Genomic DNA, 16,680 nt, shown 5'->3' with positions numbered 1-16,680 from the left:
CCAAGACCAACTTTCTGGCACGATGTCACTGGGCCAGTCGGCATTTCTCTGGGCTGTGGCAACAGGAAGGCGGAGGAGGCTTGTGAGGCCAGCTAGCTAGTCCCCTGCCATGCTCCCCTTCTGCGGTTTGAAGACAACCTACTTGTGAAGCATTTCACTACTGCCTTGTTTAAAACTGCCACAAAACTGCCTAGGAGATCTTGCTAATCTCTCTAAACCCTGTATCTCTAAATATATTTAAATCTTTCAGTTTGACTGCCTTTCAGATGTAGGTCTCTGTACACCATCTATTTGCCTTTAGTATAATCTATACATATACAAAATCTGTTCATAGTATTTGAGCTACATGGCGAATTATGTAAGTGATGCATGAACTTAACATAAAATACTGCATTGACTGTACAGCTAGAGTAGAAACCACTGTAAAATGGGGAATAGTGCATGCCCCTATTTACACTGTGTTAGAAAGTGTGCACACACATGCGCATGTTTTGTACAATAAGGTGCATATCTATGTTTGCAAAGTTTCTTATTTCGTATTTCTTGCAAATCACAATGAAGTTGAAACCGAGCTTGGGCAACATAAGGAGGAAAGGCTTGTGTTTGCTTTTAATCTTTCTGCAGCGCAGTTCAGACTTCTGTCTGATCTGCACATAGCAGAGCGAGGGGCTTGCCATGCATTGCGTGCAGGCTCCTTGATTGTGGAGGGGGAAAAAAAAAGAAATCTGGCTGGAATCCAGACAGGCGAGCGCAGTGCTCTGTTGATCATTGTGTCTAGCCTTCAGGTGTCTCAGCTCACAGTGGGCGGCGGTTGGGGGAGGGGGAGATAACAGGAGGGCAGACAAAGAATAAAATGGTGTATTTTTTAGGGGGCAAAAAAAAAGTAAAACATTCATGTCAAATTCAAAAAAAAATATAAAAAAGAAGCTTCTTTTAACGTTCCTTTCCCCGCAGTGGGAGCAAGCAAACATCTGTCCAGGAAGATTTATTTAAGCCATAATTAGTAGCGTCTGGAGTCTTTCAACAATTTCTCCTTATTGCACTTATTTTTTTTATTTTTTTAACATTTTTTTTTAAAGAACTCTGCTCATCTTTCACTTAGAAACTGTTTTCACTTCATGCTTTATTAGAGATCCAGCCCAGCCAGGACCGAGTCAGATTTCCATTGTCTTTGCTTTTTCCCTTCTGATCGTAGTTTTCAGAATTTAACTTTTGGTAGGGGAGGTGGAGTGGGAAGGAGCATGCAGGCGGGGGGGGAAAGATCTTATTAAAGGTCTTATGAACATGTGGGGGCAGAGAAAGAGAACAAAAATGCAAATCAGTGCTGCTTATTACACAGTTATCCATTTGGGTTCAATTTCTTTTCCTGAGAAGAAGAAAAAAAAAAACCACCAAAAAACCTCCGCTTTGTCTGTTGCTTCTGTTTGAGAACTCTCATAAATCTTGCCCAGAAAGCAACTTGGGCTTAAGGAGATCTGGCCAGCAAAGCTCTGGGAAGCAATTGCAATGTCTCTTGCTATAGACATTCTCTTCTTTCTGCCCCCGCTGCCCCCTCCACCCCGACCTTCTGACGTTATGCTGCCAAGAACCCCACACCCTTTCCCACCCCGCCAGGAATCTGGGTGAATGCAAGCTGCTATCAAGAGGTAAAGTTGCTTATCAAAAAGCCTCTCCTTGTGCTGAGTGAGTCCAGATATTATAGTAGTTGTGTTTTTTCAGTCCAGCCATAACCCTTTCCTAACACTCCCCTCCGTAGGCTCGCCTCTCCCCCTCCCCCCATGGAAGGGGTGGGATGGGAACCTTGCTCGACTTCATTGTTCCAAATGTAAGAGCTATTTGCCCCAAAGTGTCTTCGCTGTCTTTCATAGCTAATTATAATAACTGTCAGATGTCTGGAAAGTCTGGGCTGCCCTTTAACTCTGGCAGAGTTAAAGTTTGCCTTTATTTTTTTCCCCTTGGGGACAGATCAGGCCTGATTAGACACAGAGTACAAGTAAAAGTGAACAACATACGTGTGTTGGGCTTTTTGTCTTTGTTTTTCTTTATGAACAAAGCAGCATGCTGGCTATGTCAGGAAGCAGTGTGGCATGCAGTGTGCATGCAGGCACTGCCCTGGAGCATAACTCTTTCTTTTTTTTTCCCTTTTTTTTTTCTTTTCCCTTTTTTCTTTTCTTTATTTCTTTAATTGAAGAATGCAAGAAATCTTTCTGAATTTGAATAACACTTCAGCTACTTGTTCATCTCATAAGAAAAAGTAACCATCGATTTAGTTGCACGCAGCATTTTAACAATTTTTAAGAGATTTACTGTTCTGGGTGAAAATAAAAATAGACTCCGTACTCACAGTTTTGTTGTGCTGTGCAGGTCGCTGTCTCCTTCTGCAGAGACAAGGAGGGTCGGAGGATGTCAAGGGTGCAGAATCCCAGTTTATTTCAGGAGAAATATTACAAATGTGCTTCCTGAAGTCGCCTGGAAGTCAGCCACTTGTGCTCAGACATCCCATTGCTGCTCTGCACGCTATACTATCTGCAGTTCTGAATTGAACTAAATACTGCCCATGTGAAAGACAGGGGAAACACAGTCATGTGGGACACACAAATCCACTCTATTGGCTCTGAAGGCACAACTTCAGCATTCTTGCATTTCCACCATTGGCTAACAGTTCAAGCTGAAAGAGTCTAGGTCCTCCTAGTGAGTCCGTTTTCCCTTTATGTGTGGAAGAATGACTGTAGGATTTTACAGTGACAGGATTAGTTAAGAAAGAGACTGAAGTCATCCCTTTGACTGAAGCTGGTGGGTGGGGATTGGAAGCTGTGCTTTTCTCAAGTCGACGTTTTTCCTTTTTCTGCCTGCGCTCTGTGTGTCAGGAAATGCTTGCAGTTAACTTGGGCAGCACAGAGAAACTGAAGTGACTCTGTTCAGGGATAGGGACTTGACTTTTAAAGTAATGCACTGTTACAGGCTGTACAATGATTTTTACACGAATAACTCTATTCTGGCTGGCTAAAGTGTGGTTATTTTCTCCTTTCTAGGTTTCTCTCTTTTTTTTTTTTTTTTTTTTTTTTTTTTTTTTTTTTTAAGCCCAGGAAGGGCTATATCAGGATCACATAACCGGAGCTTTTGCATCACACAAGCCAGACAAACAAATCCAGGAGTTCCAATTAGCCTAGACTAATAATTTGAATGACAATAGAAAATAGATTTATCACAACTGTTGGATCTCTGGGGAATATACTGATGTGGTCACAATACTTTGAAAAGAGCTATAAATTACATAAAAATTTATAATTGCTGATATTTGGGCATCTTGAGAATAATGAAACTATGAAGATTAAATAGAAGGGAAGAAGATTGGCTGTTCCCTATTTTGGTGTTCTGTCATTTGCCTGATTTAGTTATGCCAGCATGAGCAGTAATTTGAAACGGTACTTAGTCATGTGTGACATACTTCTCCAATTAACCCTTATTAAAATGACCTTTCCCTAAAAAGATGCATGTTTTTCCAGAACCACGGGGAGTGGAGGTATGACAGATTTGTCAGGATTTGTGTCTGTCCTCCTCTCTGGGCAGGCTTAGTTCCTCTGCTCTCTTTCTAGGGCTTTGTCTAGTGTAGCTCTAAATACTCTGAACATGTGGCTTCTGTTGGTGGACTGTTGAATTTAGGGCCTAATTTAGCAGTTGAAAGGCTTAACTATACTTGGAAATTTACCATAATAATTTTTCTGAAATATTAAATTCCTTGTATGCCTGTGGTGTATCTAAGGCCAAGCCCAAATGCACTGCTGTCATTTGTACTATGTACAAGCTCCTATTCAGCAACTTATGCCTGGCTCTGGGTGTCAGGACATCTTTTTGTTTCTACCAATCAGGCTTGTTCAGACCACCTTAAAACAATACTTATTCCTCGTTAGACTTCACCCTCTTAAGCTATTTATAGACTTTTATCATCACCTCACTGACCACCCTTGTCATCACCTAGCTGAACACCATATTCCAGGTGTAGCTGCATAAGATACGGGAACGTTCCGCCATAGCTTGTGACCTGGTGTCACTGCAGCAAATCAATATGTGTTTGCACAATATGGGAGCAGGAGAAATATGTATCTTAAAAACATACTTGCACACCCGACAGGATTTCGAAGACTATATATGTTATGAGTTAAGGCAGCAGCCTTGTAAGGCCTCTTTGCTTGCAAGTGTTAAGATGCAGAGCATTTATTTTTGTTTAACAGGCTCAATTAGCAATAACTTTGAGTAATAATATACAAAAGGTGGAGTTTGTTTTTGGTGGTGGTGTTTGGCTTTTTAATCTTGATGAAGAAAGGTTTTGGATAAAATAAGGCTACAGCAGTAGCATCAAAACTTTCTCTCCGCCCTCCAAAAATGCTTTCAGCTCCACTGGGCTTTCCACATCTGGACTCCAGAACACTGAGGGGAGAGAACTGGAAACCCTGGGAGACATTTTCTTTTTTTGCAGCACTGGTGGTCTTCATAATTTTGGTTACTTTTCTTTTTTTTTTTTTTGTTTGTTTGTTTTTGTTTAGTTCAATTAAAGTGGGAAGAAATACTAATAAAAGAAACCTTACTCCAGAGAGCTGTAAACTCTTTGGTTTTAAGACCAGTACATGGCCTTGTCTTAAATGCATCTTTGTCATGAATGTCAGTTTCTGATTTTAAAATGCTGAAAAGCTATTTAAAGAGAGGGAATAAACATCTGAATATATTTAGTATTGTTTAGCTTTTTCCTCAAACAAATCATAAGTGAATTTCAGGAAAATTTAGGGAGTCTGGAGAAATGATTATTTACCTGTGCTTCTTGAGCCATGAATCAAAGACTTAGGTGATACAGGCAGACGCTTTTGTGACTCATAGTATTTAAGAGTCCGAATTAATACTTAGCATGGCTGTTGTCTGCAGAGGCAGAAGTGCATATTTACATGTATTCATGTATTTCAATGGGCATCTTACTTTCCATATTATTTCCATTGAAAAGAAATTAAAACGAGCCATGTTCACTCTCCTTGAAAAATAAACTACAGCTTTGTCTGTTATTGGTTACTAGAGAAGCATTCATAAATGTAAGAGACAAAGAATGAGAACATAAAATTACCATGGTGTGGAAAATATCACTAATTTGCAAATTCTGTCATTGTGGTGACGCTTAAGACATGATCCAAGATGTTGCTGTAAGAACAGGGCTGGCTTAGTCTGGAGACCGTACTGTTACTGCTATGTGGTCCTCTGTGATTCCGTCCATTGACAGAATAGACTTCTATTTCTGTGTTTGGGTTAGGGGTTTTTGGGGTTTGGGCTTTTTCCTCTGATCTAGCAAAGAGTGGTAGACATTTAACTTATGTCTAATAGAGGTCCTGTTCCTAAGAATTTTCACTGTCCCTGTCCAGGAACTCTAGGAAAGTAAAGAGACAACTGAAGCAAGTTATAAATGGTAGTCACTACAATAGTCCTTTTTAACTCTTTGGAGTTATTAGAGAGCATATTGTGTGAGGGGACAAAAGTAGGATGGCCTTGATCCTCTCATGTGGGGTGCATTCCCAAACAACTTTACAAAAAAGCTAGTGATTTTTTCTTTTGTAAATCTAAGCTCAATGACTATTTGGGGGGAGGAGGAGATTTGCCTCTTGGCTTCTTTTTAGAAATGTGTGCTACATTTAGAAACGCAAAAATCAAAAAATCAGATAAATTTATTTCAGAAACTGCTTAGAATAAAGGCACTTATGCAGCTTGCATGTTGATGTGTTGTATTATATAAATGGATTCTTCTGAAAGCATTTTAACTGTTTCCTTAGAAAATCAAATGCAATTCTATTGTGTGTGATGTAGATTTCATGTTGCCCAGCACTTTTAAGCCTTTCCATTTTTTCTTTCTGTGGAAAATAATTGAACTTTACTGTATAGATTTGCTTGCAACTTTGCCAGAGAATTCTTGCTGTTCTATACACCTTTGCTTTTTATAATTCAGCAGTAGGTGGTATCTGCTAAAGTTTAAATCTTATATTAGTCACGGCTAGTAAAATCCCTCAATGTTGGTGATGCATAAGAAAGGAAGAAATCAGTCAAAAAAAAAAAAAAAAAAAAACCAAACCAGAAGATACTGGAGAAGCTGGAAAAAGACAGAGAAGAAGCAAACTCATTGAAAATCTTTGAGGGCAGGCAAGTGGACAAAGGGCAGCCAAAAGCCATTTCATGGAGGGGAATTACCAGAGCCTGGGAACATGCATATCACTTGCAGTGTGTGCATGTGTCCTGGAAATGGTTTTATACTCTAGTGAAGAACAGGCCTAAGCTAACACAAGGAGGCTTTAAAATTCATCTTGTATGGGAGGGCTGTTAAGGAAGGTTTGGTCTTGCACCAAATGGGGTGAAACTAGCTGAAGTGCTGTCTAAGTCATCTGTGCTGTACATGAACCAGCTGGCCAGGTTGCAGTATCAACCATTTACATAAAGAAAAATCACCAGCAAAGCTGTCAATATCATCACTGATTTTACGAGGCTTTTGGGGGTTTATGTTTGCTTTGTTTGTAGGGTTTTTTTCCAACCTAGTCTTTTTTTATACCTCTGTCTCTTCCGTTTCAGTAGATAAAGCGAATGAAACCACATGAGATACTGGGAAGATTTTCAGCAGGTAGAGAGGAAGCTGGTATCCTATTACTATTGAAAGTCAGAACGCATTCCTATTTTCACTGTGTCATCTGTTTAGGGCCAAGTTTTGGTGGATAGTTCAGGTAATCTAGGTGTAATATAACTACTACAAAAAAAGTATCAGATTCAGTGGGTTCTTGACTTTTATGTATTAAAATTCATGTATATTTTGAGCTAGTAGTTGTTTTGTATTTATAAATCTGGTGTTGGTTACGGGACTGTTGGTGGCAAATTCAAATCTCATCAACATCTCATTCAGATGAACTGATAACACTAGGAAAAATCCAGGATTTTCAGCTAATTGATTCTAAAATTTTTACAAGTTTATACAAGTGAATATTAAAATAATCTGTTAACAACTGTATTTGAGGAGAAAATTTCTAGATAGAATGGTATGTAAATAGTGGATTAGTAACTGCAATATTGCTCAGATGAAATTGTGATACAAACATTTGAAAGCTTGGCTGAATTTAGGGTGCCATGGAATTATGATGTCCAGAAAGATCTGATCAGTAAAGCTGGTTATCAGCCATGCTTTTAAGCTGACATACCTCAAGTTTAAGATAGATAAAATCCCTTGTAACCATTAAGGTACTATCGAAATGAAAGATACTTGAACAATTTTTATATCACATCTGCATATTCCAGGAAGTTTAATGATTTCTTTTAAATAATGCTCCTTTTATTTATTTATTTTTCCTTTTTCTTTGGTCACTTTTTTCTTATAACTCCTTTCACAATAAACAAACTGTTTGCCCTAAAATACACAGGCCTGAAACTCAGTTGGCCCAATTTTCACAACAACAACAAAAAACTGACTTTGTAGGGGCAGTCTGACTTGGTGACCATAACAGGTCTTTTTCCTTTAGACTACTTTTACAGGTTACATAGCTTTTTCTTCTTTCAAGTAAGTTCTTTCCCAATTTAACCATAATAATGCATAAACGTATATATTTTATAAATTATCAAACTGCCACTTCCTCATAGAAGTCTGCAACTGGCATTTTATATTCTAATTTTCTTCTGTTGTAAGATATTCTCTTGGATTCAAAATATGAAATATATCAATATTTTGTGTTATCCACTATTTAGTGAATAATTACAGTATTTAGCAGTTCATGTTTTAAATGGAGGAGTCATTTGACCCAAAAGCCATAGGTGGTCTTATTTTGAAGATTTTTTTTTTTATTGAATATATCATTCCATAAGATAAATCATCTCTCTCTTCACTGAGGAAATAGATGAATGTATTTCACACTATATGTAACAAAATTTAATAGAGTAATCCTTCCATTGTCCTACCCCTACAGTACTGTCGCAACAGAAGTGCAGTATTATAGGTGAGATTCAAGCATTGCAAGGGAACACATCATTAGCAGTTGCAACATCTTCTTTGGTATATATTAAAGCTAAAATATATTACAACTTTTTTTCAAAGTCATCTTTTGCTTGGGGACCAATATAATACATCTCGGAAATTATTTTTCTTCTTTTTCAATAATTTTGATCTAAAGAGATCTGCCATTTTTTGATTCATAATTCTTGTCTGATATCTCAGTGTTTTAGGGATTAGATAGTAACTAGTTTGTACCATTTCTGTTCCAATTTTGGGTGGTCCTAAACCAAGATAGTTTCAAAAAGATTTTTTTTTATTTTTTTTTTTTAAGCATCTGCCCTCCACATTTTACTCCTTAATGAAATAATTTATTTTGTTCTTAAGGGGAGTTAATACTGCATAAATGTAATACTAATACCATAGTTTTCCTGCAAGAAGCCAGACCTGTTACTTTAAGGATGTGCATTTCTCCTCTAGTAGCTTATGAAAATTTAAATTAAAAGGATTTAATAATTTAAGCAGAATAGTTTAGTGACTGAATGTTGAAGAACAGAGGAGTTTGAAATTGCTAGCAAAACACTAGACATTTCAGAGAATATAGTTCAATACTGCCTTCAGGCACTGATCATTGCTAGGTGCATGCAGGGTAGAGATGCTTTCAGAAACAGATTATTAGTTGAACAGAATAGTTGAACAGAGCTGCTACTCTAGTAATGACTTTTTATCTTTAATTATGTATTACATTATATATTCTATATTGATTAATGAATTTATTATATACTAAAGACCACAGAATTCCTTTAGCAAGAATGTTTTGATCTTAGTTAAAAAGTAAGTTGTAGGCAGAGGGAAGGAAGGTGGGAAGGCAGAGGTGGAAGTCAATTCAAACTGCACTTGTTCAAATAATTGCAGTCGCCAAAGTATTCTCACACATTTGTCTGATTCTTGTATGGGAGTAAAATCCTACCCTGAGCCCTCCTAAATGTTCTCCTACTTGCCTGCTTTAAGTAATCTCTATAGTGTTGGGTTTGGGTTTTGTTTGGTTGGTTTTGGTTTTTTGTTATTTGTTTGTTTGTTGTTGTGTTTTTGGTTTTGGTTGTTTTTTGGGTTTGAGTTTTTTTTTTTTTTTTTTTTTAGTATAGCCATCATGATGGTATCTAAATATCCTATTACTGCATCCCTTGCTCCATTTCTTTTGTTCCTTCCCGCTGTTTAATTATGGACCTCATTTCTATCATATCACAATCTAATCTGGAAGCTTCTAGCTTGAGGGACCTTGACTGAGATCCTGACCTTAGTGAAATCAAGGAGGAGAGTGGGTTTCAGTGTCTTAAGTGGCTCCAGGATTTCACCCCTGCCTTTATTCAGGACACCTCTGGACAAAGAGAACAAGTAAGAATGAAGTGCTTGAGTATTAAGCCAATTATCTCTTTTAATTAGGATGTGTATAGAGAACTCTTAAACTGAAGAAAGGGTGAAATCTGCTGAATAAATTATTCACAGTAAACAGTCCACCCAGCTCTAGTTCTGACAGAGATAAAGCTGCAGTGGCATCAAAGTGTCTGCTCTTAGAGGGTGCTGTTCTGACACAGATGTCAAATGACAAATCAACATGAGGTGAACAGATGAGTCTTATTCCCTGCCTTTCTCAGCTGGGGAAATCGCTAAGGGTGGTCAAATAGGCTCCAACAATGCTCTTGGAGCATCCTTTAGCTGTAAAAGATAAATAAAACTGGCCAGGAGGTAACTTCTGTAATTCCTTAAATCTACTTTGCAGATATCACAAAGGGTAGAATACAAATAGCTTGGGAGCTTTTTACCACAGCATGGAGGGAGAGGGGGAGGGAAATCAATAAGATCTTGTGAGTACCTCCTCTAGGAGTTAGAAGAGACTTGAAAATTTAAACCAGTTTTTCTATTGGCGAAATGGGAGTTGCTCTTCATTTCATCAGCACTGACTTTACCTCCATATTCTTTGCTGGTTTCTGGTGGAGAAATCTTTGAGACTAGGTGACAGTGATGGAAATTACTGAAGATGTTATGAATAGATAGAGAGTCAAACCCTGTTCTGAGGAAAACGTTCTGACCGCTCATGGTTTTGCAAAATGCCATGAAAATTATAGTTTCCTTTGGGTTTCTGTTACCCTGTTCAATTCCTGTACCACCTGCTGAGTAACTCTATCTTTTTAGCCCCTTTTCCATAAAATTGAGTGCTTAATCAGGGAAAACTGAAACCATTGGATAAAAGGTGGTTTAAATGCTTCTTCAGGACACACATGTAGGAAACGGTCTCATTCATCATCCATACAGGACTTTGGTGGAACTATGTAAGTGTATGATGACAGAACAGTCCTGTCTACGTGCAGAACCTGATGTGACAGCTGGGTGACATGGAGCCAGGCAGTAGTAGCTTTAGCTCTGTAGCCACAGCAAGGAAACCAGAGAGTTCAGATCGGATGCCTCTCTAGCTATCAAGCTGTCATTCATACATTTTGAATGGCATAACACTGATAAAGGCAATTTCAGCTGGAAAAAACCTTTACAGAAACAGATTTTACTTTAGGTAATAAAACAGACTTATTAAAAAAGAAAATAAATTCTTTAATAATAAAAAAAACCACCAAACAAAAAAAAAAACAGTAAGTACTTTTTTCTGCTTTTTGTCCCTCCTTCTGTGAGGCAGCCCCTACAGTCTTTGCCCTGAATGTAACATTTCAAGCCATAATTTAAAATCAGTGTAATTTTGTATCAGATTTTTGGCGTTCTTTTAATGCCTTTTTAGAAACTCTGTGCAATGAAGTTGAAATGCAATTTACAGTCCTTTGACATAGTGAAAATCCTTATTTTGCAGTGATAAATTTTCACAGAGTAAAGATGATAATAAGGTATCTTGGCTAAATTTCTGTAGCTTTTTTAATTCCAGTATGCTAAAATTGGTATAAAGGAGTATCCTTCACAAAAGTAGAATTCTACTAAAGATTATCATACTGTTAAGAACTGCACATCGTAGACAAACAATTCATGTAGAAATATGTGCTTGTTCCTTTGAGAGAGGTGAATAGATAAACTGTCAAAGGTACAGGGAAATAGAGCATGGATAATGCGGGTTTGAGATATTCTGTTGCGTAAGTGATGCATTAAATCAATATTCTGCAAAGCTTTTTCTTGTTAAGTTATTTACTTGGCTGCTGTCACAATTCACCATTTAGGTCATCGTCTTTTTTTAAAAAAAAATATATATTTTCTTGTGGCCTAATTTAACTTTATCTAATACTTCAATTCCTCAAGTAATGAAACTTTCTAAAATGCTGAAATTATAGCACTGTTTTAATGCAAATATTTGCACTGAAATTCCTTACTTTGTCAACAGGTAAAAGAAAGAATTAACTTTCAAGTGAACTACTAGTTTATTGTGTGAAAATCTATTACTACAAATGAATAGCTGAACAAATAAAAAGTGATGTTAATAATAAAAAGGGGAAATTCTTTAAGTTCTGCAAAGAGAATACTAAAAGGAAGACAAGTGTGTTTTCCTCACCTGTTTTCATTTTCACATGTATCTGCATAAATGGAATCTCAGAAGTTGCTGCTTCTCAGCAGTCAATATAACTGTTCAAAAGTAATTATGGAGATAATCAGTGCTTTGGTGTAACAAGAGCCAAAGGTGTGCACTCAGTAAGAGGTACCTCAGGGAAACCTTCATCCTCTCATTGTTCAAATGCCTGAGTAAGAGTCACAGAACTTCAGCATCCCAGAGGTATTTCTCTTGTCAAAAAACAGAAAAGGGCATAATCTGGATCATGAATCACCTCTGTTGTGCTAAGATTTTACTGAGCTTCAGATAACAAAATCATTTTAAACCAAGCAATTTATACAATTTTCTTTTTCCTTTAATCAAGATTCTAAAGGGTGAGATCACTCACTTCCCTTTGTAAACTGTCTTAATGGTCTATCATCTATACAGTGCTGTCTGTGAGATACCGTTTACATAACATGTAATTAGTCACAGTGTCTAGGCAGGCATGTGGCTATGTCTGTACTTCAATTTTAGATGACATTTTAGTATTTTTTAAAGCATTTTTGAAGGCATTATGAGTGAAAGCCATAGGGCTGTGTTGAGTTTTGTTTTGGTGTTTTTGGTTTGTTTGTTTGTTTTTCTTTCTAAGCAGTTTCTGTTTATTTTAAGCTAAACCAAGAAACAATGTTTCCAAAGAGAATTTCCTGATCCTTTTTAGGGTATTTTAGAAATATACGTATTCAAAGAGTGATGAAAGCAATCGAGTAAATGTGGGTGGGATGGGGGTTTAGGTGAAGGAGGCTGCAAAGATTATGATTTATTATTTAAGAAGACAGAAGAATCAAAATGAGTCATGAGGAAAATAAAATTGCAAAGTACTGAAGCTTGTAGAGGAGAGAGATGGGGAATGCCTGTGTTCCTTGTCTCTCTCCAAAGGGATGAGAGAGGTCTTCCATCTAATCTGAAGATAGAAAAATCAAAATCTATTGTTAGGAAAGGAACTCTTCTTTCATACAATGTGTGATTAAATTGTGGAACTCACTGGCAAGATTAATAAGGCTAGACCTGTTTCTTCATTACTGTATAGATATGGATAGTTTTGATGTCCTATAATTTTGTTCTTCATTCATTCATAGTCTCTCCCACTCCCAACAAGTTTTGTTAATCTGTTTCTATGATGCCTTTTCTCACGTATCTTTTCCAGTTTGAGAGAAATGAATGCAAAACAAAACATCTACTGTCTTGCTATCTACACTTCTTCAAATTGCAGAATCTTTCTAAGAATATGCACAGACAGGGCAGCATAGTTATTTTTCACTAGTACTCTGAAAGGTTGTTATGTGGTCATTTAGAAAACAAGCACAATTCACCGACATGTTATGGAAAAAAAAAAAAGGTAGATCTTGTTAATGTTTCTTATATAAGAACACTTTTGCCATGTATTTTTTCCATAAAGAAAGCCAGCATTTTTTTTGTTCTTGATAACAGGTGAAAAGAGAAATAAGTCTGTTCTTGAAATCAGATTAATAGAATTTCAACTGTGTAAGCCATTGCACTCAGTGAAGGCAATGGTGAAAGGAAATAATCTGAAGTTACTTAAACTGAATTCAGATTAATAAAGTAATAAATATTTATATAAATAAATATCACTGAAGAAATAAAAAAGCTAAGACCTTTAAATTTTTTGGTTCTATCAGTGGGAACTTTTTTTATGCTTTCTATAATATGTTAAAGATTCTGTGGAAGTATTCTGTTATAGTTTTATTGAGAAATGTTGTACGCAGTGAAATGTATCCATAGTATGACTACTAAAAGCAGTGGAAACTCCATTTTCTAACTAGACAAAACACCTAAACTGCACGAAGCAACAGGCTTTGTAATCAAAGTAGTTGTAGAATAGGTACTATGGTTACTCAAATGTTAAAAAAGAAACTGAATCCCATGTCAAACCGAAAGCTTTTAGTATGTTCTTAGTGGGCTAAGAACGCAGGCAGATGTTATCACTGACGTGGAACAAAATACACCAAGAAAATAATGATGGAATAGCTGAACTGATGAGAACAAGAAGTTCCAATGAACGAAAAATTCACCAAGTCCAAAAATGTAAAGTGCTGACCCCCGTCGACCTCAACAAGTTGTTAATTAGCAGAGGATTAACACCCTTTTCATGTGATGGCAATCACTAGAAAATAATGTGCATGCATCAAAGAACTTTAGGGTCTAACAAAAGATTAAACACAAAGATTCTGTGGATTATAAAAGTGGAATCTGAAAGGGGCACTACACTGTCCAGTTTGCAATTTTGAAAAAATGATCAATACCTTTGAAAATAAAATATTTTGGAAAGAAGAAGAAAAACTTAATCATAATTAAAAAAACAAAACAAGACTTATTTCTATTGCATTAATTTCTCATTTCAGTGTCTTTAATACTTTACACCAAAACTTATTAGGGAAAAATCTGGACACATTTTAAAATGTTGCCAATTTAGTATAAGGTGGGCAATAAGGAAGTATTAGTTCTTAAATTAATTTTTCAGAAGGGCTTTAGGAAGTTTAATTCCTGTTTTCTATGGCTGAGGACACCAGCTTATTCAGCAGTCTACGTAAAACCGTGACCTGAGATGAATACTGCAAAACAAGGAAACAAACACTAGAATACCCTTATTCTTTCCATTATGAATCTAGTTTTGCCTGATGAGGGTTAAACTATGTTTTGTATCAGAAGACCTGTGAGGAATAGCAGCAACCTACAGCGTTTTGGATGTAGGCGTGCATAGGAGACATTGTGCTCCTGTGAACCGCTGGTGCAGGGAGGAGGGCAGCAGAGGGAGGGAAAGCCCCAGGCCCAGCACTGCCACCGGCCAGACAAGCGCAGCCCCCTCGGGCCCCCCCTGCTCTGCAGCTCCCGGCTGTGCCAAGGGTCAGACGAGCAGCGCTCAGGAGCCCCTCGATACAGCTGTGGCGTGAGGGGGAGCAAACTGAGCAGCCGAGTCAGCGTTAGCGGGCCATTGATGGGATCCCAGCAGTTAAAGGCTTAAATTGCAATGCATCGCTGTTTTGGCTGACAAAGGTTGAAACCACACCAGCAAACGTAAGCAGAAATAAGGCAATTTTGAGACAATTACCACAAGTTTGTGAATGTGTTTCTGATCGTTTTGAGTGCAATGCAATTTCATTCAAAGATGTATTGCTTTCTCTAAGAACTTTGGTTGCTGCTTAATTCTGAAAATGTGGGTAATATTCTGAATGTACCTGCTGCAAAATAGAATCTACTTCCTTTAAAGATGCACACAATATTTTATAATTTAATTTTGTAGTAGGTTTGTAACTTTAATTCTGATTTTGGACCCCTGAGGTCACACGGACATTGGAAAGCTATGCACTGTGCTGGTTTGCAAATGCTGGTGCCCTGTGCTGGGTTGCAAATGACCAACAGGGTGCAGACAGAGGACTGTCTACCTCCTGGGTTGCTCTGTGTCATGACCTGTGCTGGCAGTGAAGCTGCACACCTCAGCTAAGTGAGGAATATGAAGAAATTGAAACTCTGTAAATGCAGCCAAGAAGTGTGTGGCTTTCACTGCTCTTATAATTGCCAACATTGGAAAATTCTGCATATCAGCTGTCCACTGGGGAAATTTATGCTCAGCCCTAGCCTCACCCAAGCTTGTGATTTATGGCATGAAGCAGCGTGTTGATGAGCACTTTTCTCTTGTTGTAAAGACCCTCTTTAATTTCACTATCTAGACAAGAAACTGAGCCATTAAAAAGTTAAACTCTTGGTTTGCCTAATCACTTGTAGGTAGTGAGTTCTGCGGGTTAGTTATGCTGTAAGAAAAGTATCTCTCTTTGTAACCAAGAGAACTTGTGTAACTTCAGTTTTATCGGACGTACAGTATTTCTGCTTTTATAGGATGATAAATGCCTATTACAGCATTTCTTGCTGTTTATTTTTACTTCACTCATGCCTAGTTTGATCTTAGTCAAGTCCTTTTTCTGTTGTTCTTTCTGCATAACAAAATTGACATATTTAAGTCTTCACAACGGACAGATTATTGAGTAATTAATATCATGAAAGGGGATTAATAGTAATTCCAACTATGGTTTTCAGTGCTGCATTCATAGTTCCACTCATCAGAAGCAGCCCATGCTTTGACTCATATTTAAGGTCAGTCTTCAAGGGCTGACAACTGAGAAATATATTTTTCAGATAAACTTAGTGAATCAGACCTGGAAGTTTCTGAAAGATAATAAACAGGAAGCAGTGACACTTTTGGACTCATTTCTCAACACAGCCAGAACTGAAACACAAAAATACTGTCTTTGTTGTGAATTTGATCTCTCAGTGCTTGCAGATTCTGTATTTCCAAAGGGATATTACAGTATTAATTGTACTCTGATGCTGACTAGGACGTATTCTGTTGGTATGGTTGCTTCATCTCTCCCACCCGTTCAACTATTGAATAAATATTTGAAGCCTCTTGTTGATGCATAGGTCTGCAAAAATATACCATTTAATGCTGCCCAGTTAGTTCTCAGATTTTCAAAACATAACCTGATTCAGCTTCAGACTTTCTATGTTAATAGTTAAAAAGAAAATGGAAAGATCCAATCTTCTTAAGAGGAAATTAACATAATGAACCCTAGTCATATGTAACCACATAAGAGAAAAAATATTGCTAGCCTAAGTAACTAGTACATTAATAGGCACTAATTTAGTTCTTTTTTTCAGGTAAGTAGGAAGTTAATTCAGAAAGGGTTCATATATGTCAACCAAAAGCATGAGACTGATAGTCTATTATGGTTGCTTCAGGATTCTGATGAAATACTGGCTGTCAGTTATCTCTCTTCCTAATTAGATAAATGCTTCAACCAACATTCTTGGAGGGCCAGATTTATTTTTTTTTATTCCAGAAAAGCTCACATCAGCAACTTTGACATTTGCTTTCTGGAAGTGTTCATGCCGACAGAGTTGATTATTTGAATATAGTTGGAAAGCAAGTAAATTTAGATGAATATTCATGAAAGATGTTGTTCTTTCTGGTCTAGGAACTGAACCTAGAGAGATATATTGTGTTATATATCAGACCTTTAGCTGCACATTTGTAACTTTCCAGCACCATCTGTATTAATGCATACCAGATTAAACCCCTCTCTTTTTTTATCTA

General features: G+C 37.2%; 1 long non-coding RNA gene across 6 annotated transcripts in view; it reads right to left on the bottom strand.

The window, feature by feature from the left end:
* The window catches only part of LOC115611449, a 64,343-nt gene extending 61,525 nt beyond the window's left edge, over positions 1-2,818 (bottom strand). For 3 of the 6 annotated variants that reach the window (XR_003992585.1, XR_003992588.1, XR_003992586.1), the window contains exon 1: positions 2,345-2,817. This is a non-coding gene — a long non-coding RNA (uncharacterized LOC115611449). Of the gene's footprint in view, positions 1-2,344 lie in introns of all 6 variants that reach the window. The other 3 variants (XR_003992584.1, XR_003992587.1, XR_003992589.1) reach the window with 2 other exon arrangements.
* Between the last annotated feature and the right edge of the window lie 13,862 nt (positions 2,819-16,680).

Source organism: Strigops habroptila, chromosome 8, assembly GCF_004027225.2.
Source record: "Strigops habroptila isolate Jane chromosome 8, bStrHab1.2.pri, whole genome shotgun sequence".
NCBI lineage: Eukaryota > Metazoa > Chordata > Aves > Psittaciformes > Psittacidae > Strigops > Strigops habroptila.
Note: the sequence above shows the minus strand (reverse complement) of the source record. Positions and strands in the feature narration are given on the sequence as shown.